Here is a 22627-nt window from a genome sequence, read left to right on the forward strand (position 1 = left end):
GCAACACAGTTGGAGGCACAGACAGATACTCCATATATGGGCATAAAATGGACGCAGATAGACACATATCTCCATATATGGGCATAAAATGGACCCAGAACTATAACTGCAGTGATCTCCATATGTGGACATAAAATGGACGCCGACAGACAGACAGATACAGATATCTCCATATATGGGCATAAATGGACACAGGCAGACAGATGGTCAAAACGGGTCCTATGAAAACGGCGGGGCATTCATTCCCTATTTACATTGTTCCGAGTTGGCCAGGTTTGGGCGGCCCAGCTTCTAGTTTTAAAAATGATTCAAACTAGTGAAAACAGACGATCTACAAGCACACAATGCCTCGCGTTGCGAGGCGTTGTGTGCTTGTAGATCTGCTGTTTTCACTACTTTTGTGCGACGGCCTTGTACGATGAAGCAGCCAGCAGGTCTTTACTTTGCGAAAGTACCGACACATTTTAAACTTGGAGATACAAGGTTTCCACCCGACAACGACGATATGATATGTATTAATTGTCCATTTGTACACTCGAGTTACATATGATATGTATAAATTAACACTGAGGATCTGACTGTGTAGGAATTGGAATATATAAGAGGCTTAAGAGTAATCATTTGCAATTTAATTGGAAGCTTATTTTACTACTAATCATCACAATAAGGTTTAATATTTTATTTATCGAAAAGAAAAAACAAAAACTTTTTGTCTCACACTTGTCAATTAATAAGCCCTTGACGCACATGCATTTGCATGACAATAAATGCAACGTGTTATCAATATGCCAACGTCATGCATTATTAAAGATGAACGCCATTATCATAATAATATATTAGCATAATCAAGGCCGTCATTTGCATGGGAATGTTCTGGTGTAAGCCTCTCAGGAAATCTGCACATCGGCAAAAGGAGTCAAGGCTTCCGTGCAGGGGCGTCACAAGGGGGGGGGGGGAGTGAGACTGAGTTACTAGGGCCCAAGGTGGAGGGGCCTGTCTTTAGCAATTGAAAAATAGCAGATATACAAGCTCACAGCGCGAGTGCCCGCGCTGCGAGCTTGTACATCTGCTATTTTTGAAAAGTCGTGAAAATGTGTGCAAATCTTTGAATATATGTATTATTTGAGCGAACATTTGTAACTCAAATTTTGCTTCTTTTGGGGGGGTCCCTGGAACTAAATATTTTGAGATGTGGGTCCGTGGCCAAATACATATCATTTTGGGGGTCCACCACATGAAAAGGTTTGAGCACCAAAAAATAGCTTTTCAAAAATAGCAGATCTACAAGCTCGCAGAGCGGCACTCGGTGAGCTTGTATATCTGCTATTTTTCAATAGTTAAAGCACAAAATGTGAGTGAATCCTCGTACCCAGGGCCCAGAATTTGGTGCGACGCCCCTGCTTCCGTGCCACAATCAAACGTCAGCCAGCCAGAGCCTGTGCTCTTTGTGGGGTTTTAGATTAAGCAATTAGGCAAAAAAATTACTCCCTGAATCCATTGCCGCTTTAGCCCAGCCAGGCACTCTTTTACCTTCGAGAGACTCTCCGGGTGATCGGGGACCGAAAAACTAAAAGATTAAACATATTTTAACGTATTATTGTTATACCGGAGGGAGATAATTGTAAAAAGTGATCGTGAGCTACAGTAAGGAGTCTGATGAGGACAGTCGTAGCGAAGGTTATTGGAAAAGATTGAGCTGTCACAATAATGTGACATCCTTCACCTTGTTCCATTCAGTCGTTAAAGAAACAATTTCATTCAACGCAAGCCGCACACAGACAGAAGACTATCTTGGGCTTGAATGAATACGGCAAATACACTAATAATTCATGCCTTTTTTTCTTCCACCCACAAATGGAAGCAATTAAAAGCACAATTAGAGACATTTAAAGCGCAATTAGAACAATTTACAATTGCGCTTTAATGCAGGCTATATCCTCTTAAAAGTTGTCATTAACTTGTCAAAATGAGGGAGTTTTTTAAAGTTTTACCCAAAAGTGAGTGATTTTCGCCCGTGATAAAACAAAGCATAATATATAGGCTCTTATGAGCACGTGTTCCTCTAGTTGAGATTCCCTCTCGGCAGAAATACAATGTTTCTGAGTGGCTGCCGGGAAACAAGTCGAGGTCACGAATAGGAACAATACGTGTTGATTCCAATTATGTGTAAAACACCGAACAAGGCACGCTAATGATGGCGTCGGCAGGGGGAAAAAAAGTGTTTATGTGCTTCTCCTCCAAAGCCTACTGAACGCTTTATTAAGCAAAAGGTTTTATTTCCATAACGGCTGATAAGACTTCAAATGCTTCTGTGAAAAACATTCCCCGGCATCAGTGGCGGCGCGGAGCAGCATCCTGTATTTATCCCTCCCGCGCGCCGCGGCACAGACAATCAAGACAAAGATGATAGCGCATTTGGAAAAAAACGCGGACGCAAAAGACAGACACATAATGAGACGGCGGTGGCCTTTTTTTCTGGGACACAAAACCACAAAAGTTTTTCTTTTTTTAATGCCGTCGCTGACTGTCGTCGTTCCCTTCATAAAATATCCCCTTATTGCTTCTACTAGTCGCCCACGCCGATAGAAAAAGGGGGACATCGTTTTTTCAATTAGCAACGCGGGGGAATTGAGTCCGGGGACGCGTCCTCGAGGGACATGGGTTTAGCCGTCGTGGCTTGAGGGCCCAATCACACACGCACACGCTCACACACACACACACACACACACACACACACACACACACACACACACACACACACACACACACACACACACACACACACACACACACACACACACACACACACACACACACACACACACACACCTGTACCAGAACAACATGTAGAAGTACCTAATTTTCATAGTGCCCCCCTTTCCGCTACTCACCCTCCACACCTCCTCAACTCCTCAACCATCCATCCGTGGTGCTGGTGGGGTGGGGTGGGTTGGGGTGTGTGGGTGGGTGGGTGGGGGGCTCGGGGGGAGGGGGTGGGGGGCCGGTCTTCAGTGCAGACCGCTATTAGTGGTGTGGGAGATAAAACTGTAAGTGTTGCTCCCAATTAGTGCATCAGTGACCGCGCTCTGTGTGGACGAGAGACCACAGAGCGAGCGAGAGAGAGAGAGAGAGAGGGAGAGGGAGAGAGAGAGACATGGCGGGAGAATGGATTGGGGGGCCATGGGGGATGGGGTTGGGGAGAGGCGGGGGGGGGGGCACGGGGAGTGCGAGATCTCAAGAAGCACTATGTGAGAAGAGAGACAATGATGGGGGAGACATTCATAAAGAATGGAGTGGGTTATGAAGGTGGGCAGATAAAGGCAAAATAAGAGATGAGAGAAAGAGAGAGAGAGAAAGAGAGAGAGAGAGAGAGAGAGAGAGAGAGAGAGAGAGAGAGAGAGAGAGAGAGAGAGAGAGAGAGAGAGAGAGCACTGGTGTAACCTACAAAGAGTCTCACTGCATGCACGGAAGAACTAGAAGAGTGTAGGATGATGGAGAAAAAAATGGCGTTAAGCGTTGGTTCTCGGTGTGGAGACAGGTCCTATTAACATTTAACAGCATTTGCGCCACTTGGTGTGGAGGTTAGACATGCAAATGAGAAGGAATTAAAGCTGGCCAGAGGTTTGGCATTGATGGATTGCAGTCTGCCGCCGCACAGCACTTCCTAGTGTCCATCACGGACGATTACTGTATAATTAAACCTTATTTCTGGACTCTCCGATGCATAATTACTTGTGTGGGAATGTAACCATCATCTAAAAGCTCTGTGAAAAAGAAAAAGGAGAAGGGGGGAAGAAAAAAAACGCTTTAACATTTAGCTGGAGAGAGCGAGAGCGCAGGCACTCATATCACAGGCTGGTGACAGATAGAGCCATCCAATGATCAGCTAAGGAACAGTCACATTTAATAAGAGGTGAGGAAAAAAATATTAGTCGACAGTATGCTGATTATAGGAAAATTAGGCTTTCAAGTGCTAAAGTCCTTTGTGTTATTTGCATAATTTATTCAGGCTCTACCCCCTCTCTCCCTCCACCCGTTCCTTTTCAAGCACCTTGGTTTTTTTCTTTTTTTTGATGTGAGCTTTGGGCAATTTCCTTTCACGTTTGAATAGATTGCACATTTAAGACTACTTAAGGAAAATGATCACTTAGCATATTTTAATTGTCGTGCGGTGAGTGACTGGAGAGGTGTGAGACCCGGCCTATAGAAGCGGAGTCCCCGCTAAGTGAAGGGTAGACAGCAATGTTGTGGCAGATAGCCTTTAGGTTCACTGCCACACACATGGCACACGCACACACGCACGCACACACACATTGTAGTTGCACACATCCACTTGCATTATGATACAAATTAGACCTAAAGGCAGCTCTTGAGAAATGTACACTAAATTGAACGCTGAGTGAAAATGTTGGTAAATTTTTACACAGATTAACACTTGGGAATTCTAATCTCCTCCAGTAAAAACTCAATCCTCTTCCTATTTAACTCTGGGAGTGTACAAATGGAACCAAATAGAATATAGACCCTTGTGGGTCCTCCATTTGGTTCCATTTGTACACTCTCAAACGCATGATCAATGTCAGTTTGCTGATGGGTTTGACTTTGTGTCAGGCCTGACAGCTGCACAACTGTCTGAATTCACGTCTTTAACCAGTTTGCTGTCTTTTTATTCTCCAGCTTTAGAGCAAACACAGTGGGATAATAATGATCAATTCACTTGTTTTCAGATCAAGCCAGGTTGAAAACAGTAGCCTACCACAAAAAAGTGGGATTTAAATTAAGCTTAATTGACAAAAATACACGAAAAAAGCAAACAAAACTAAAAAAGAAAACATCACAGATGAATGGAAGCGTTAGAAACTCTAATACAAAGAAGAAAGCAGCCTCCATAACCCCTCATGAAACAGTGAGTTTTCATATAGATAATTATACGGAAGCGATACCGCGTCATCCCACGCCTTATACCAACATCCATGTAATGATACCTCGGAACAGTAGGTTTCCATTAAAACCCATTTAGAACGGGTACACATTATTGTGTATCATTATTTTATGCTTTAACTATTGAAAAATAGCAGATATACAAGCTCACAGCGCGGCACCGAGTGCCGTGCTGTGAGCTTGTAGATCTACTATTTTTGAAAAATCTTGAAAATTCGAATTTTGACCCGATTCTATAAGTGTCTTTTGAAACCTTCTAAGATTTTTTGAAAAACCTATGTTTCTGTCAGCAATCTGGCCAGCCATCGTCAAAGAAAAGGTCCTTTTCACTCAGTTAGTCTGTTCTTGAGAGACTACTATGTCAGTGGTGCTCAAACTTTTTCATGTGAAGGACCCCCAAACTGATATGTATTTAGCCACGGGCCCCCATTTCAAAATATCTAGTTCCAGGGACCCCCAAGAAGCAAAATTTGAGTTACAAATGTTCGCTTAAAAAATACATATTCAAAGATTTGCACACATTTTCATGACTTTTCAAAAATAGCAGATCTACAAGCTCGCAGCGCAGCACTCGGTGCCGCGCTGTGAGCTTGTATATCTGCTATTTTTCACTGGTTAAAGCATTCATTAATTCTAGGCCTAAATGGGTTAATGGTACTCACCATAATCCAAATTCTTTGTGACGGAGAGAGATAATTAATGCTCTGTTTTTGGTCTTGCCACTTGTACCTTTGGTTGAGAGAAACAAACGGTTAGATTTTAATGAGCGGATGTGACTACGCCGCCTTTTCCTTTGCAGCAAAAGCTGTTTTCTAATTGCACACAAGGGCTGACTAACACGAGGTTTATTAAGACCATTTTTTATTCTTCAGTCAGAGAAGAACCCCCCCTGTTTTTTTTTACATGAAATGAATTTCTGCTTAATTGTACAAAATAAACTCATCTAGGTTCGTAACGTGAAAAGTCTGGGATTTAAATCAGACAATGTGGGTGTCCATCAACAAGCAAGTCACAAGTTGGTTGCTCTCACGTGTTGCATGCTGAAAATAGCAGATCTACAAGCTCACAATGTGAGCTTGTAGATCGGCTATTTTCAGCATGCAACCCAGAGTAAAATCAGTCATTATGATTCCATCAAGCCCCACGAAAATACATTTTAGTTGACTAAATCAAATGTAGATTTTGTCGCCTAAAATCTTATGATATTTAGTCGACTAAAATTAGACTAAGACTAAAACTTTTCAGGTGACTAAATTATGACTAAAACTAAATGACATTTTATTCAAAAGACTATGACTAAAACTAAATCAAAATTTGCTGTCAAAAACAACTCTGCTTGAGTGCCTATCCCGGGTATACGCGCGATATATCTAAAAGGCTGCATGAAGTGCTGATCCCGGGTATACCCGCGATATATACTGTAAATACAGTAAAGTTGTTTAGCCTTACCTTGGAGTCTGGTCTGTCCATTGTGCATCCGTCATGGCCGCGGTTTGTTTACAACACAAAGTGAATATCCTCCATAGAAACCCATTGATCTTCCATCAAAGAAGCCTCATTATCTCTAAAAAATATATACATTTTGATCCCAAGGCTGGCATTTTTCACTGCAAAATATCAGTCGCATGATGTTTTTCTACCGAGCGTCGCCATGACACCCAGCTTCTAAACTAGATCCGGGTCAAGGTTGAGAAAAGTAAAGTCACAAAAAATCCGCGCAATTTCCGCCCCAACCCTTCAAAATAAGAGTGACAGCCTATATGGGAGGAAGTGCCGGCACTCTGTGCCCCTTATCCCTTCAAAGTAAGGCACACAGAAGTAAATGTTTTCAAGTTTAAAAGACTTAATGCAGAGCCTTTTTGACAAAAAATACATGTTTCCAGTGTGATTCATGGAATTGGAACGAAGTAATTAATCAATTAGTGCCTCCTGTTATAATGTACATGATTATTGTCTCCGCCAGGCCGAAAGGCATGGCCGAGACTATGATTCGCCCCTGTCCGCCCGGCTGTCCGTCCGTCCGTCCTTCCTTCTGCCACAGCTAATCTCCGGCACCGTTGGCACGATGGCACCAAAACCATACCCGCACACTTCCTGGGTGCCAGAGCAGAACCTCTGCCCCCAATTTTTCACATGGGCCCGTTACAGCGCCACCAGGAGGCGGGTTTGTGCAAAGCAAATTTTTTGGACAGTAGTAGGCTACTCCTACAGATTTTGTCCAAAAAATCACACAAATCTGTACACAGTATCTCTATTGCCATTAAACGAAACAAGTCTTTCAGATTTTTCATATTCCATCCTGATTGGCTTTCAAAGTTTGCAAGAGTGCTACAAAATGTCTCAAATCATGAACACAAAGTGCGATTTCCGTGACATTTTGCACGCACATTCCCACTAAGCCGAGGAAGAAATGCCACTAGATTTTCTTTCTAATCAGCCTCATGGTGGCGCTATAACAGGCCGATTCGTGTTTCTACCTACAACTCCACTGATCAGTGTAAAACTTTGTATGCGCACTCCCTAGAGGCCAAGGAAAAAACTTTGCCCTGCATTTTTCACATCTTCCTTTTATAGCGCCACCAGGAGGCCGACTTATGTAAAACATTTTTTTTTTAATATTCTGATTTTATCCAGAAATCACACAAATCACTACAGAGTATCTCTACAGTCATGTGATCAAGACGTATCTCTCCGATATTTCATTCCATATTCCATCCTGATTGGCTAACATTGGCTTCCAAAGTTGGCAGGATTGGTCCATTTTGAACAAAATGCCTCAAACTCCGTAAAAACGCACATTCCCACTAGGTCAAGACACAAATGCCACCCCTTTCATATTGACCTGTTATAGCGCCACCAGCAGGTCGACTTTTCTCCAGCTTTAGAGCAAACACAGTGGGATATAATGATCAATTCACTTGTTTTCAGATCACGCCAGGTTGAAAACGGTAGCCTAGCACAAAAAAAGTGGGATTTAAATTTAGCTTAATTGACAAAATACACGAAAAAAGCAAACAAAACTAAAAAAGAAAACATCATAGATGAATGGAAGCATTAGAAACTCTAATACAAAGAACCCCTAAAATCATGCATGCAGGGTCTGATTGCCACGAAAGGCCGAAGAAGACACACAGCACACTTTTCACATTGGCCTATTGTATAGCGCCACCAGGAGGCCACAATAACCTTCCTGACCTGGCGGAGACCTGTGCTCAGAAGAGCACTGCTTCTAGTAATTAGCCCTATTCACGGCCCGCCCACTCAGCAAATTTCTCAGCAACTTCCTGGTGCTGACGTCAATTTAGAAGGGAAAATTAATACAGAAATAGCTGGACTTAAAGCCAAAAAAACATTATAAATTATAATGCTTTGTTGTGCCTTTTAATATCTTGTGTTCTTGATCATGCTAGCCGTATTTTATATTTTACTATTCGGAAATTGCATTACATTTGCGATTTCTGTGTTAACTCTATGGGCTTTTAGTAGGGTTTCCCCTTCAAAACGTGACTTAAGCACCAGGGGGATGCTGAGTGGGCGGGCCGTGAATAGGGCTAACTATTATTATTATTCATATAATCATATAATAATCATATATATAATTTAATGCCTAAATTTAAAGCCCCTTTCTAGAGAATTAAAATGGAATCCCCTCTGTCTAATAATGGGGTACGGCAGTGGCTAAGATGGTAAAGCGGAAGGCTTGGGATGAGGAGATTGGATACCCAGCTCCTCCTGCCTGCATGTTGAATTGTCCTTGAGCAACCCCTAACTGCTCCCTGTGAGCAGGCTGGTGCCTTGCATGGTTTCCTCTGCAGGGACGTGCAGAGAATGTTAGAGAGGCAGGGGCTGACATTTCTAAAAGGGCCTTTTGGTGGAAATATTGAAAATAGCCGACCTCCGACCTCACAACGTGTCGCAGCGCGACGCGTTGTGAGCTTGGAGGTCGGCTATTTTCGGTGCGTGATACCACACTGAACTAAGCATAATCAAGTTCAGGAGAATTCTCTTCAATGCTGCCTTCAGGTATGGCATGGAAAGAGGGCATTTGCATTTCTTTCACCATAGTGAAAACTGAATTTATGGTCTGTAGAGGGCACTATTTTACAGACAGATAAAAGGGCAGGGGCTCAAGCCCCCTTTGATGTCTATGTGTGCACGTGCCTGTTCCTCTGCTGTGTGTGAACGTTAAGGCACTATATAGATGCACCCATTTACCATTCATTTAGGGGAAAGAGGAGACACGGCTAATCCCGCAAGGGGAAATTCCGTTTTCAGCTTCACCCAGAGGATGGCTGCTCAGATGGTTCTTATTAGCGCTCGGGAAGGAGCACTTAGGGGTCATGTGTCTTGCTCATGGATACCTCCACACATAGCCGGGGAAGGGAATCGAACCTGGGACCTTCTGTTTCCCAGGCGGCCTCTCTACCCATTCAGCCAAGGAAGGCAACCACAAATATATTCACCGTTTAATGCAAAAAATGCTTAAAGACCTCTTTTTAGAAGTCCTTAAATGAATTTATATGGTTTTTAGGCCCAGTCCTGGTATATGTAGCTATATATAGTAACTATAGGTGGAACCCAGGGGCGTCACAAGGGGGGAGAAAGTGGGACTGAGTTACTAGGCCCCAAGGTGGAGGGGCCTTCATTAATTTATACTCTATTGTAGATCTGCCATTTTTGAAAAGTCATGAATATGTGTGCAAATCTTTGAATATTATGTAATTTTTAAGCGAACACTTGTAACTCAAATTTTGCTTCTGGGGGGTCCCTGAAACTAAATATTTTGAGATGGGGGCCCGTGGCCAAATACATATCATTTTGTGCGTCCTTGGCATGAAAAGATTTGAGCACCACTTGAAATAGAAACATAGGTTTTTCAAAAAAAAAAACGTAAAAGATTTGAAATATTCAAAGGCTTGCACAAACTTTCACGATTTTTCAAAAATAGCAGATCTACAAGTTCGTGAGCTTGTATATCTGCTATTTTTCAATAGTTAAAGCACAAAATGTGAGTGAATCCTTGAACCCAGGGCCCAGGAATTTGGTTGCGACACCCCTGGTGGAACCCATTGAACCTCCATCTTCTGGTTCATTTCGAGTTGCTCTGGTGGAGTAAAATGATAAGCCCTGTCGAAGAGTGAGTCACTCTGGACAAGAGCGGCGGCTATAGATGCCCGAGTGCATTTATGCAGAAGTATACGATTAACCTGCACTCCGCAGCCTTCATTCGACCAGTTGACATATAAAAGCAGATGTACAGGGTGTAATCTTTCAAGAAAATGTCTTTAATGAGTCGCTCGGTTGCTGTTTGTACCTCAGGTTACATGAAAATACATTTAAGTTGACTGCAAGTATGGCAACATATTCACACATATATAAACAAGTGAGTGGTGCAATTTTTCATCATTATGTATAGATTATGTACAAACAGAAACACGTTACACTCTGTTTTTAAGTTTGTGCAAGTGTGTTATATATACTAACAGTTTATAAAATTCAACACACCAAATCAAAAGGGGGGGGAGGGAGGGAAGTGTGCCCAACGTATATACACATTCACACTCGCAACGACCACGGTAGTTCACAAAAGATTAAAGCAAATGTATTGGATTATACATTTCGAGGGCACCTTTAGAGCTGACCCAAATTGTCCATTGCTGCGCCCTTTCCGGTGAACTCGTCTGCTTGCGAGAGCATTCGTTTACTTACTCTTTTTTTGTCTTGCTTTCTTTCTTGCCTATAGCTTGAAATCACAGCCACGCCCACCTCCGTAACGTTTCAGATACAGTCATCTGAGGTAGACTGCGCACAACCTCACCATGTTTCAATGTTTTAGACCAGGGGTCTTCAACGTTTTCAGGCCAAGGACCCCTTAGTCGAGAGAGAGGTGAAGCAGGGACCCCCCCACAACCTGTTCATAGATTCCATAATAGTTTCATTGTTTGACAGCACAATCATCAGTGTATTTTTTGGATTCATGTCAATTTGTGTTTTCAGATATTTAACCACTTGAACCGTCAATACTTGATAAGGTCAATATAAACTTGACCTTTCACTCCGTACTTGGTCTGCTCTTTATCCCCTATACACCAAACCTCTTTGCCGAAAATAGCCGATCTACAAGCTCACAACGACTCGCAGCATGAGGTGTTGTGAGCTTGTAGATCTGCTATTTTTGGCTAAAGTTCTCAGAATATGGATGTTAGGGTTCAAGTGGTTAATATAAAAAAGCTGAAGGTTTGAGGACCCCCTGTTGAAGACCCCTGTTTTAGACCCCCAATACACACACACACACACACACACACACACACACACACGTCTGACATTAGGACGCGGACTAAAAGAGCGGAGGGAAAAGACAAACACAAAACTAGAAGTGTTATTAGCCATGAGGTAGAAATGCTTTTAAGAACTCTAGGGTTCCAACAACTGAATAAGCAAAATTACAAAAAGAAGAAGAAGTAAAAAAAAAAATGCATTTCTAAATACCACGAAGAGCAAAGAGCAAGAAAGCAGAGTGGGCTGTGAAAACGTGACAAAAAAAGAAAACCAATTTATGTTTCAAGTAATTTTGCTTTGGGGAGCGTGGAGAAGAAGAGTGTGGGAGAGAACGATGCCTGCATTCTAAACGAAAAGGGTGCTAAAACGGCTTCTCTTTGGCTTGTAATCATATAGGGGAACCTCTTTAGTGTTATATAACCTTTAGAGGTGCCTAAACTAAGCTCAAGAACCAAGAGAGATCACCTAAGGAGACCTACAGGGGAAAATAATCAAGAACCCTTTTTGAACTGGGGAGTCGGGACCCCCCATGCACCCTAACAATTAGTTTGACAGTTAACTGACAGTTGATAAATATTGTGAAAATAGCCAATTTACAAGCTGAACTATATAATTTTTTTGCCTCTTTATATTATTTGACATTTTGGCCAATCTTTGACCAATTTGTATAGTTGTCGATTACTTTTGACACAGTAATGTATTTTTCTTTCTTTTCTTTAGGTATTAAAAAGGTCTCAAAAGTCATTAAATTGTCACTTTACTGTCATCCGGGGACCCCCCTGGTGTTTCCGACCCAGAGGTTGAGAATCACTGCTATACAGTATACGCTAGCACCTGCAGCCATGGCAAAGAACTGCATAAGAAACGCTAAAAAGAGAACCAGTATTTCTTTAGTTTTGTGTGATTTAATTTCCTTCCGCCCCCAAAATTGCAGACCTATAGCTTAGCTTACAACGCATCGCGTCGTACGACCAAGAACAAATCAGGCTGGACTGTGCTGTGCCATTGCTGTGTGCTCTGAAGTGCATTAGTAAAGAGGGTTCTCAGTGTAAAGGGACTCTCTCTAGCTTTAGAGAGAGAGAGAGAGAGAGTGGATGTCATTGCTCTCTAGCAGAAACCTCGTATCTCCAGGTAACAAATTCCCCTCTGTAAATAAATGCCCTACTTTGTCATACTACAGTGTCATAAAAAAAGAGCAAAAATCTACAAGCTCAAAACAAGTTGCATTGCTACGAGTTGTAAGCTTGTACATCTACTATTTTTGAAAAAAAAAAAAAAGAAAAAACATATAAATTAACTCATTTAGTGCCCATGAAATTAACGGATTATAAAGTCCACGATGCCAGTCTCAGGTTGGCATCACCCCCGTTATCTTATTTTGAAGGCCAGAAGTCCACAGCGCAAACACTTCCGGTCTGACGTCATCGCGTCCTGCGCCGGAACCGATCGTTGTCCACGTGGAGTTGTGTAATGGCGGACCGGGAGCTTTTATACATGTGTAACATAAGCGAGCATCTGCCTCCATCCTAGCTTCTAAAGTGTAGTTTTGAGATAATGGACATTAAAGATGAGATCCCCCGTCCACCTCAATGTTATGGATGAGACTATTTTGTGCTCATGGAGCCGTGATGATGCGAAATCAGCGACGGATTTCGTCTCCAGACCTCCGGCCATTGTTCTCGGTAATGTATCCGCCGTTACAGTAATATATTACTTTTCACGAGTACACTCGGGATTGGCACCATGTGATACTCGAGTATTTTTCACGAGTCTTCTCGGGGTTGGCACTATATGAGTTAACTTAAAGGGGCCACACCATGCTTTTAAAAATATATATTTAAAAAAGATATATACAACCACTAAGATATTGAAATTTCATGTTCTGTCTGTCTGTAATTCCAAGCCATTTCAGATGCAATACCAAAATGCCCTTCGCTGTCTTTGGGCTAAAATTGTAACGATACAGAGAAGATACCATGGCACCATGCTAATCTTCTCTGTATCGTTCCAATTTTAGCACCAATTAGCCTCATGGTTCCATATACAGTATATAGTGAAGTCTCAATAGAATATAGCCTCCCAAAAAGTACAGCCCCCTTCTCGAGGGGGCCCAATAGGAAATGAGCCCCCTGTGACGTAGAATGGGGCCGATTTCAAAAGAGTACCGTTCAGACACACCCATTCAGAAAATCACTGAAATGAAAGGCTAATTAATGCCTCATTCACACTACAGATATATAGTTGAACGTTTTGCTTGGTAATTCAATGTAATCTCAATGGAAACCAGCTTTAAAGGCTGGGCGTGTCGGCTGTCCTTGGAATCGAGCCTTTAAAGCTGGTTTCCATTGAGATTACATTGAATTACCAAGCAAAACGTTCAACTATATATCTGTAGTGTGAATGAGGCATAAGGCTTAGAGTTAATTAATCGTTTTTTGGGGGGGCTGGAAGAGACACTGGGAAGACCAAAAAACAAGAAAAAGAATAACATTTTGGAATTCATGGTGTAGTCCCTTTAAGTTAAAGTGGTTGAATCTGCCTTTGGGTTTTACAAATACTGAACCAAGGAAAAGTATTAACAAGAGACTAAATAAGAACTACATTAGATCCATCGGAACACAGGTTCTTTATTTTTTCCCCTCCATTTACTGAAAAGTAACGGTTTGGGACATACGAGGTTTCCGCGCGACAGCGACGATATGCTGACAGAAGGAATTCTGGGAGAGATTGTTTTTGAGGGCTGGTTTCTGACGGACCGTTCTGCTTTCTCCTTGTGCTGCTGCTGCCACGTCGCCGCCCGCGTGTCTCTCTCTCTCTCTCTGTTCTGCTGACGCTCAGCATTAAACTTGCTCAAATTAGATACTGCACTGATGGCGGCCCGTGCCAGTTTAACGTAGCAACAGCAAGCTACTGATGTATCAGTCACACATACATGTACCGGTATGTACCGCAGTGGTTCTCCAAAAGAAATAAGAAAATGTATTTGGTCACAGAACCCCTGCTGAGAGAAGTTTGTTACAAATGTTAACTATTCAAACATTTTTCAAAGATGTTTGACCTACAAGCTCGCAGCTGTAGACCCAACTGAAGCCCTTTGCACACAGGACAGTTGTGTTTTTTTCGTTTGCTGCATGAATAAAACGCATTGGATTTGGTGTGCAATGCTGTGCGGAATCGACGCTGCGGATCCCAAAAGGAGTCATAAAAGGAGTGATGAGGTTTTTACCGCTTGCGACAAGACGCACAAATCGAACTGGGTTCGATCGAGAAAAAACGCACGGCCGCAGCCACTCGTCACACGGCTAATTCGGATCCGGTGTGCATGAGGTCGTATAGAGAATCATTGTTTTCTTTAAAAGAAATTAAATTGTCCGTTTTATCCGTGCGGATAAACGCGCCTGTGTGCAAAGACCTTTACTGACTGAGAACCACTGACGTATCATATTGTGTGTGTGGAGCCTTCTGGAAAAAGCGCACCAAAAAAACTAATTATTTACTGTATATATTTTTTGCACAAATTGCCAATCTACAAGCTCACAACAAGTCGCATTGTGACACTTTGTCTCCAATTTAAAAAAAAAAAAGTTTTGTAATCACTGGTATAGACATTGGACCTGCCCGACCAAAATTAGTCAGATTTGTATGTGTCTTAAGATGTTTTTTATTCAGATTGATATATTCTGTTGGTGGGGGTGTGGTTGAGGGGGACTTAATGTTTGGTATGAGTCAGACCCATTGCACTTCAGAGGCTTTTTCATTTAACATTTAACGTTTTTCATATATTTCCTTTCCCATGGAATTGTCAATCCATCGATTGTCTTCATGCTATAAGTTTATAAATCTGCCCTCAAGTCCTCTGTACAACAAGAAACATAAAAATAGCCAGGAAAGAAACAGAAAGAAATAGGTTGTTGACACATTCTCCGCCCGCATTCCGTCTTGCGTTACAAGCTTCAAACTTATTGTTCTCACCTGATTTAGGCGACAATATTTACAAGTTGTGAAAGCCAAGACATTGTTTTATTAAAACCTGACAAATTCCCAGATGAGCCAAAATGCTAGATTTCGACTGTTCCATTTCAGTGAAAACCAAATGATTTTGGTAAACCAGGTCACGAATGTTACACCGTAACAAAAGACAAAAACAAAAACAAAACAGCAACACACAAAAAATGTTTTAGCACACTTCTCATTAAATTAATATTCTTTAGTTCTTCGAGGCCAAGCAAAGGTCCCTCAGACAGCGACAAGGAAGGAGATAAAAATACATTCAAATGCAATCAAATCGGCGACACATAAACTTCAGTAGAACAAGGGACTCGGGAGGGAAACAAAGCCTACACCAGGGGTCTTCAACGTTTTCAGACCGAGGACCCCTTAGTTGAGAGAGAGATGAAGCAGGGACCCCCACAACCTGTTCATAGATTCCATTTAGTTTCATCTTTTGACAGCACAATCATCAGTGCATTTTAGATTCATGTCAATTTGTGTTTTCAGATATTTAACCACATCAATACTTAATACATTTGACCTTTCACTCTGTACTCTTTTCCCCCTCTACACCAAACCTCTTTGCCGAAAATAGCCGATCTACAAGCTCACAACGCCTCGCAACGCGAGGCGTTGTGAGCTTGTAGATCTGCTATTTTCGGCTAAAGTTCTCAGAACATGGACGCTAGGGTTCAAGTGGTTAATATAAAAAAGGAGAAAAAAAAGAAGCTTTTATCACACAAAGATTTGGAGGACCCCCTGTAGTAACTCTGAGGACCCCCTAGGGGTCCCGGACGCCCTGTTGAAGACCCTTGGCCTACGAGTTAGATTCCGCACTGGGTACTACAAAGCTTTTCAGGGAGCTGAAGTGGGTATCAGAGTGCACTTCTGTCATGTGCTTGAGGTACTATCCCATCAATCACTAGATATAGCAGACATGATTGACAAATGAAAAGCGAGAGAAATAACACTGCACTGTCTGTCGCCGTTCTGCGTTGGGCTTATCCAGGGTTTCCATTTGCTAGGGGGGGAGGGGAGAATCGATGCCTCTGCTTTTGACATCCCACCTCTGGTCGTTAATTGTTGAAGCAATAAGCGAGGCATGTGGTTACCTGGTATTTTATAACGGCTGAGAGGCGTGGTGAGACAAAAATCATAGCCATCATAGTACCAATTAAAACTGTTCTATTTCACAAATAATTCACTACAAGCTCTGCAAGAAAGTATAGTTCCCAGCTACAAGAAAGTAGTTCTCAGCTTTGTTGCCAACAACACAGGTGCAGATAATCGGTGCACTGGGGAACACTGTGGAAATAAATAACGCACCTGGGTTTGATATAAACTGATTCAAGGTGTGGATTATAGTCTCATATACCACAGCAATTAAAGGTAAACCAGCCAATCAGGATCAAGGGATGGAACTAGCTGTTTTAGAACATTATTTTTTAATCACCTGCTTCTGGTCAGACTGAATGTAAATACGATATTTTCGTATTTTTTTGTTGTACGACAAAGTATATAAGGCTTAAGCGGTTAAGAAAATGTCCCCCCACCCCTGCTTCTTTTTTTCTTCTTCTTCTTCTTTTCAAATCAAACCTTGGGCATATCTATAATTTGATGCCAAGTCCAAGATAGAATGTGGGCAGAAGTCTAGCGTGTGTTTGTTCTAGCTGCAGCAGAGTTGAGTTTGATAAAGTTAACAGTTTCTACTCTATGCTGAATGGGTTCGGTGACCCGCTACACAGACTATGAATATGATTACGTTCCCCAAACACTCGGCTTCTCGAGATGAAGCTAATCGGGGTAAACTAGAATGGAGGACATAAACAAACAATATGAAGTATGGCAATTAGTTTAAAAACCCACACAAAGAGGTACCGTTTTTTTTTTAAGAGTCAAGAGTGTCCATGGCAGAAAACCTAGCCTTTTTGCTGTTTTTGTTTTTGATGAGTGCCGTGACAAAAAAAAAAAATATGCTGCTGCTCTGCGCTGACGAGTTAATTAACACAATTCCATGGAGCCTCCATGGAGACATCTCATGCAGCATTGCATGACAGAAACCATGTCTATTATGGGCATTTTATAAATATACACCTCAGGACCCAAACAACCCCGATCATGACCCCCAACCGCGCTAAAACCCAACACCTGTTCATCCGCTCAACCCCCGGAAACCAACAGAACAGAGCAACATATGTTTTTAGAATTTTTGAAGAGAGATGGAAATGTGCCTCCGAATCTGTAAGGTTCAAACGGATAACAAAAATAAAAACCCAATCGGTAACAAAAAGTAAAATGAAAGAACGAGTCTTCTCACTATTGACTCCCAATTATATCTGGTACAGTACATTCACTGTCCCCTCTTCACTGTTAAGAATCACCAGCCGAGACAAATGTAATACTACTGATTTCCCAACCCGCTTTCTTAACTGTCTTTGTCTGCCTTTAGTGCTTTTCATTGAAATGTCTTGAGGTACTGCTATACAATTTCACAAATGCTTTCCTGAGTTTTTGTTGTTGTTTTTGTTTTGTCTCATTTTGCAGAACAGGAGGAGATCAGGAGAGGTTGTGCGAGCCACAGGGCCCAGACTACTGCCACCCCGATGGGATTACAGCTCGCAGACAGACAATAAGCAATGACTGACCACCAGACGGAAACTATCAATCTCACCGCACCACGGTTTTAAAGCTCTTAATAATCACCAGCTCGTGCCATGAATGTAGATTGTGAGGCAAATAAAAATGTTTCGTTGCTTTTTTCTTTTCTTTTTTTAAGAACAAAAAAAACAAAGGAAAACTCAGAAAGCACCACTTCAGGCACTTGGATAGCCAACTAAACATAACGGTAAAGCATATCGTCACTGTCGGGCAGAAACCTTGTACGTCCATGTTTCAAATTTGTACGTTTTCTTTTCGTGAAGCAAAGCCCTGTTTCATCATACAATACTGTCGCACGAGACAAGTGAAAATAGCCGACCTACAAGCACTGATGCGAGGCGTTGTGTGCTTGTAGATCGGCTATTTTCACTATTTTAAATCACTTTTAAAACGATAAATACAAAGAGAACGGTTTTGGACATACAAGGTTTCCACCCGACAACGACGACATATAAGTATATACACACACACACACACACACAGAACACTGGGGCGTCGCTTCTGAAGCCAACCTGCTCACAACGTGTAAACATCGCCTGGCTGTTTAGGGAGAGCATAAAGCATTCTAATTACATCTCAGCTTGTCGACTGCTAAATGACACTTAGCTCATCACAACCAGGTCCCTCGGTGCATCTAAACCCCCCGCTTGTGAGGGTCTTTCGGGGCTCGTGCTGGCCTTTCTCCGTGCCTTTCCCTCCAGCATAATACTTCTACCCTGAGGGAAGGAATTGGGGGGGGGGGGGGGGGGGGGTTGCCTCTGTTCTCTCAAGGGCAGAATATTCATTTCAAAGCCTTTTTTCTGTTTTCTTTTTTTTACTTAATCTTTTTCACTGGCTGCAGCCAAACATTTTGTTCCACTCGGCGTACGTGTCAATCTCTTTCTGTGATATACTGGCCTGGAATTTACAAAAGATACCGTCCAAGTCCTGGTAGGTGAGGGGGCGGACGTGCCCTCCGCCGCGGGGGGGCATCATGCCCCCCATGTTGTCCATGCCTCCGTGCAGCAGGCCCACCAGGGCCTCCTGGCAGAGGCGGGCCAGGTCCAGGCCGGAGAAGCCCTCGGTGCGCTGGACCAACGAGCCCAGCTCCTCCTCGCTCAGACAGTACTTGTGCTGGGACTGGGCCAGCAGCCGCTTGACCATCTGGCGGCGGGCCCCGCCGTCCGGCAGCGGCACGAGGACCCTCCGGCCGAAGTATCGGCGGAGCCCCTCGTCCATGTCCTGGGGCCGGCTGGTGGAGCACACCACCAGCACCTGGCCGGCCCCGTCCTCCCCGGGCCCCCCCATGGGGAGCGCGTCCAGCTGGGCCAGCAGCTCCGCTTTCAGCCGGTTGACGGGGCTCTCCTCGCTGAGCTGCGCCGACAGCAGCATGTCCACCTCGCTGATGAACAGCACCGACGGCTGCCGGCAGCGCGCCACCAGGAAGGACGCCCGCAGGACCTTCTCGCCGTCCGCCAGCCACTTGGTGGCCAGCGTGGAGCCGCTGAGCTGCAGGAACGGCGCCCCCAGCTGGCTGGCCAGGCAGCGGCCCAGCAACGTCCTGCCGCTGCCGCGCGGGCCGAACAGCAGCAGGCAGCGCGGCGCCGGGCCCAGGCTGCTGAACATGTCCGGCCGCAGCATGGGCCACAGGACCTCCTCCTTCAGGGTGGTCTTGGCCGGCTCCAGACCCGCGATGTCGCTCCAGTCCACCGGGGGGCCCTGCTGGAGGATCTCGGAGGTCACCATGTCCAGGAGGTGGGGGTCGCAGGTCTTGAGCTGCTCCTCAGCGTGCCGCGAGGAGGAGGAGGTGGAGGAGGAGGAGGAGGAGGGGGGGCCCGGCGCCGAATGGGACAGGTGGAGGTGGTGGTTGTCGTCCTGCTCGCTCAGCGAGGGCGAGGTGAAGCTGGCCAGGGAGTCGGCCGAGCGGGAGCCCCCGAGGGTGGACGACACGTAGGACGGAGGGGTGAGCGGCCCGCCCGAGTACTTCCTCTGCTGCTGCTCCGACTGCTTCTGGCCGCTGAAGGGCAGGGAGGACTTCTCGGCGCTCCTGTCAAAGCCGCCGCCGCCGCTCGAGCCGCCGCTGTCTGTTATCCTGTACATGGGGCTCTCGGCCGAGCTCCGAGGCTGGCCGTAGCCGAAGTTACCATAAGCGGAGTCCATCTCCCCTTGGCCCGTCATGTAGAAGGCCTTCCTCTTCAGCGAGGTGGACGAGGAGCCGCCGTTGAGCGGCGTGGGGGCGATGGGGGTCAGATTGTGGCCCTGGTAGGGATACCCCGGCAGCGCGGAGGACGGGGGCAGGGGGGTGGGCGCCGCGATGCCGGAGGGCAGGTAGGAGGAGGGCGGAGGGGGCGCCCCGCCAGGGCTGTAGCCGGGCCCCACGGAGCTCTGAGCCGGGTAGCCCGCCGGGGGGTAATTATAGCCGGACAGGCCGGGGGAGCCTCCGTTGTACGCCGGCACCAAGGTGGGGTGGGAGGGGGGGAGCGGGGGCGGTCGTCTGTGAGCCGTAGCTGCCGTGCAGGTAGGAGCCGCCGTAGGTGGCCGAGCCGTATTCCTGAGACACCATGGCGGCGGCCCCCGCGTGGCTCCCACAGCTGCTGGTGGAGTAGCTGGGCTCGCTCAGGCTGCTGGACGCCAAGCCCGGCGAGCTACACAGGCCCACCACCGCCTAAGATCATCGGACACAAACCAATGCAACTTTAGGACATTTCCATAACCTTTCCATAACCCCCAAAAAAAGGTAATTCACATTTACAATGACTCTACCCACCCTCTTCGCCCCCTCATTTGAGCTGCATTTGACCATCAGGCAGGAGGCTTAAAGTACCTCTACTGTAGCTAAGAAGAAAGGTTACAAGACATACTGTAATTTGTGCCAACTGCAGTGCCCATTTTAAATAAGAATCTTGTTAAATCTTCCATCCAATCCCTACGGCCCTTAATCACAGCTGCTATGTTATGGGATGCATTTTATATAGTTTTTAATGCATTTGAGTATTCTACAGTATGTTGGGCATTCACAGAATATTCGAATATTTGAATATCAAAGTCACTATTCAATGTTGTTCACCGAAGTCGAATATTCGCTTATTTTTTATTGTATTTTTTTCTCTCTTTTATAAAACCCCGGTGGATGAATTGGTTAATGCTCTATACTGATGTCATGCGTCACGTTTGGTCTCCCAGAACTAATTACCAAAAGAACAGCGGCCAGCAGGCAAACTCAAAGTCATGATGGAGTAAGAGCCAGCTAATGCAACTGTCACTACTAGACCGACAATTCACCCTTTGTCAGCCTTCTGATTGGTCCCTGACTGACCAACCAGCAGGCTCTTTCTGCCTTGTCCCGCCCCGATTCTGCCTTTTTTATGTTGAATTTGCTAAAACATCATTTTTGGAGAGATAAAAACATTAAAAAACATGGCCAGTCACTATACTACACCTGAGAGGCTACTTTTTACTGAAACCAAGTTTAAAATGAGAATTGAACAAACAAAATAACAATAAGAAGAAACTGAATTTCAATGGTAGTGGATGGAGAGAAAGGACTTTTGTCCCACCAAGACACAGCAACCAATGGGTAAGAAGAGGGGCGGGACAACGGGCGGGACTTGAAAAGGGTGAATTGCCCGTTTTATTATTTAATTCGAATACTTTGAGGTCGAATAATTCGGATACTAAAAATCACTATTCGTGAATGACCTAATTCTATGTATCCATCTTTTGCTCCATTTTTTTCATCTTTTTTATCTGGGTAGTCATTTTTGAAGTGCCCAGGTAACATGTCTTTTTGATATAGTTTGTCCTTGTTGAGCACCAACGAGTCCTTCTACCAATCTGCTGGCTGAAGCGCGCAGACATCTCCTACTTGCTAATTCTATGTATGTTTTATTGTTGTATACTGACTGACTGCCTGTGTGCCAAAAACCATTTCCATTTTATATTAAATTTAATGGACAACAACATTTTATCTCACCTCCGCCACCCCGCCCTTCCGCACCGCCACGCCCTCGGGGACGCAGCTCATGGGGTAGACGCCGTCCTGCCACGGCTCCGGCTCGCCCTTGCGTCCGTTCACGGGCACCACCCCTCCTACTCCCGCCTCGGAGTAGGAGGCGGCGGCGGCGACGGCGGCGGCGGAGGGGGGCATCTCCAGGATGCCCGAGTACTTCTCGGCGTACTTCTTGAGCAGGTTGGAGGCGGTGAGCGCCGAGATGTCATCGTTGGCCCAGGCGTACTGGTAGGCCTGGGCGCTGCGCTGCAGGTGGCCCACCGGGACCACGGAGGAGCGGTAGGCCTCAGCCTTGTGGGCCGGGGAGCGCGTCGTGGAGGAGATGTCGAAGTGCTGCTCCGCCCACTGGCTGTGCTCGGGGGTCCACTGCATCTTTAGGCCTGGGAGATGAGAGGGGGACACACACGCGCACACTTTAAAGCAGTGGTCAGGAACCGTGCTGGCCATTGGGAAAAGCGGGACAACTCCCGAAACGGCCGGTTCATTCCCGGCCGGTCCAAGCCGGCCATTAGGAAAAAAATAAAAAATAAAGTGTCGGCCTTTGTTCCATTTTGGGGGCTGGGCGGCCAACAAAGGAAATCGTCACTGTCGGGCAGAAACCTCGTATCTCCAAGTTTCAAATTGATCAATTTTTTCGCAAAGCAAAGCCCTGCTTCATCATACAAGGCTGTTGCACAAAAGTAGTGAAAACAGCAGATCTACAAGCACACAACGCCTTGCGGTGCGAGGCGTTGTGTGCTTGTAGATCGGCTCTTTTCTCTCTTTTTAAAA

At 44.8% G+C, this 22627-nt stretch overlaps 1 pseudogene across 1 annotated transcript in view; it reads right to left on the reverse strand.

The window, feature by feature from the left end:
- Nucleotides 1–18696: 18696 nt before the first annotated feature.
- Nucleotides 18697–22627, reverse strand: part of LOC308280067 (fidgetin-like) — a 77356-nt pseudogene continuing 73425 nt past the window's right edge. Inside the window, exons 2-3 of the transcript in view lie at nucleotides 21821–22236; nucleotides 18697–20512 (exon numbers count right to left, since the gene is read on the reverse strand). The product of the transcript in view is annotated as a fidgetin-like (transcript). The remainder of the gene's footprint in view (nucleotides 20513–21820; nucleotides 22237–22627) is intronic.

The sequence above is a fragment of the Nannobrachium achirus genome (genome assembly GCF_963921795.1).
Source record: "Nannobrachium achirus genome assembly, chromosome: 24".
Lineage (NCBI taxonomy): Eukaryota > Metazoa > Chordata > Actinopteri > Myctophiformes > Myctophidae > Nannobrachium > Nannobrachium achirus.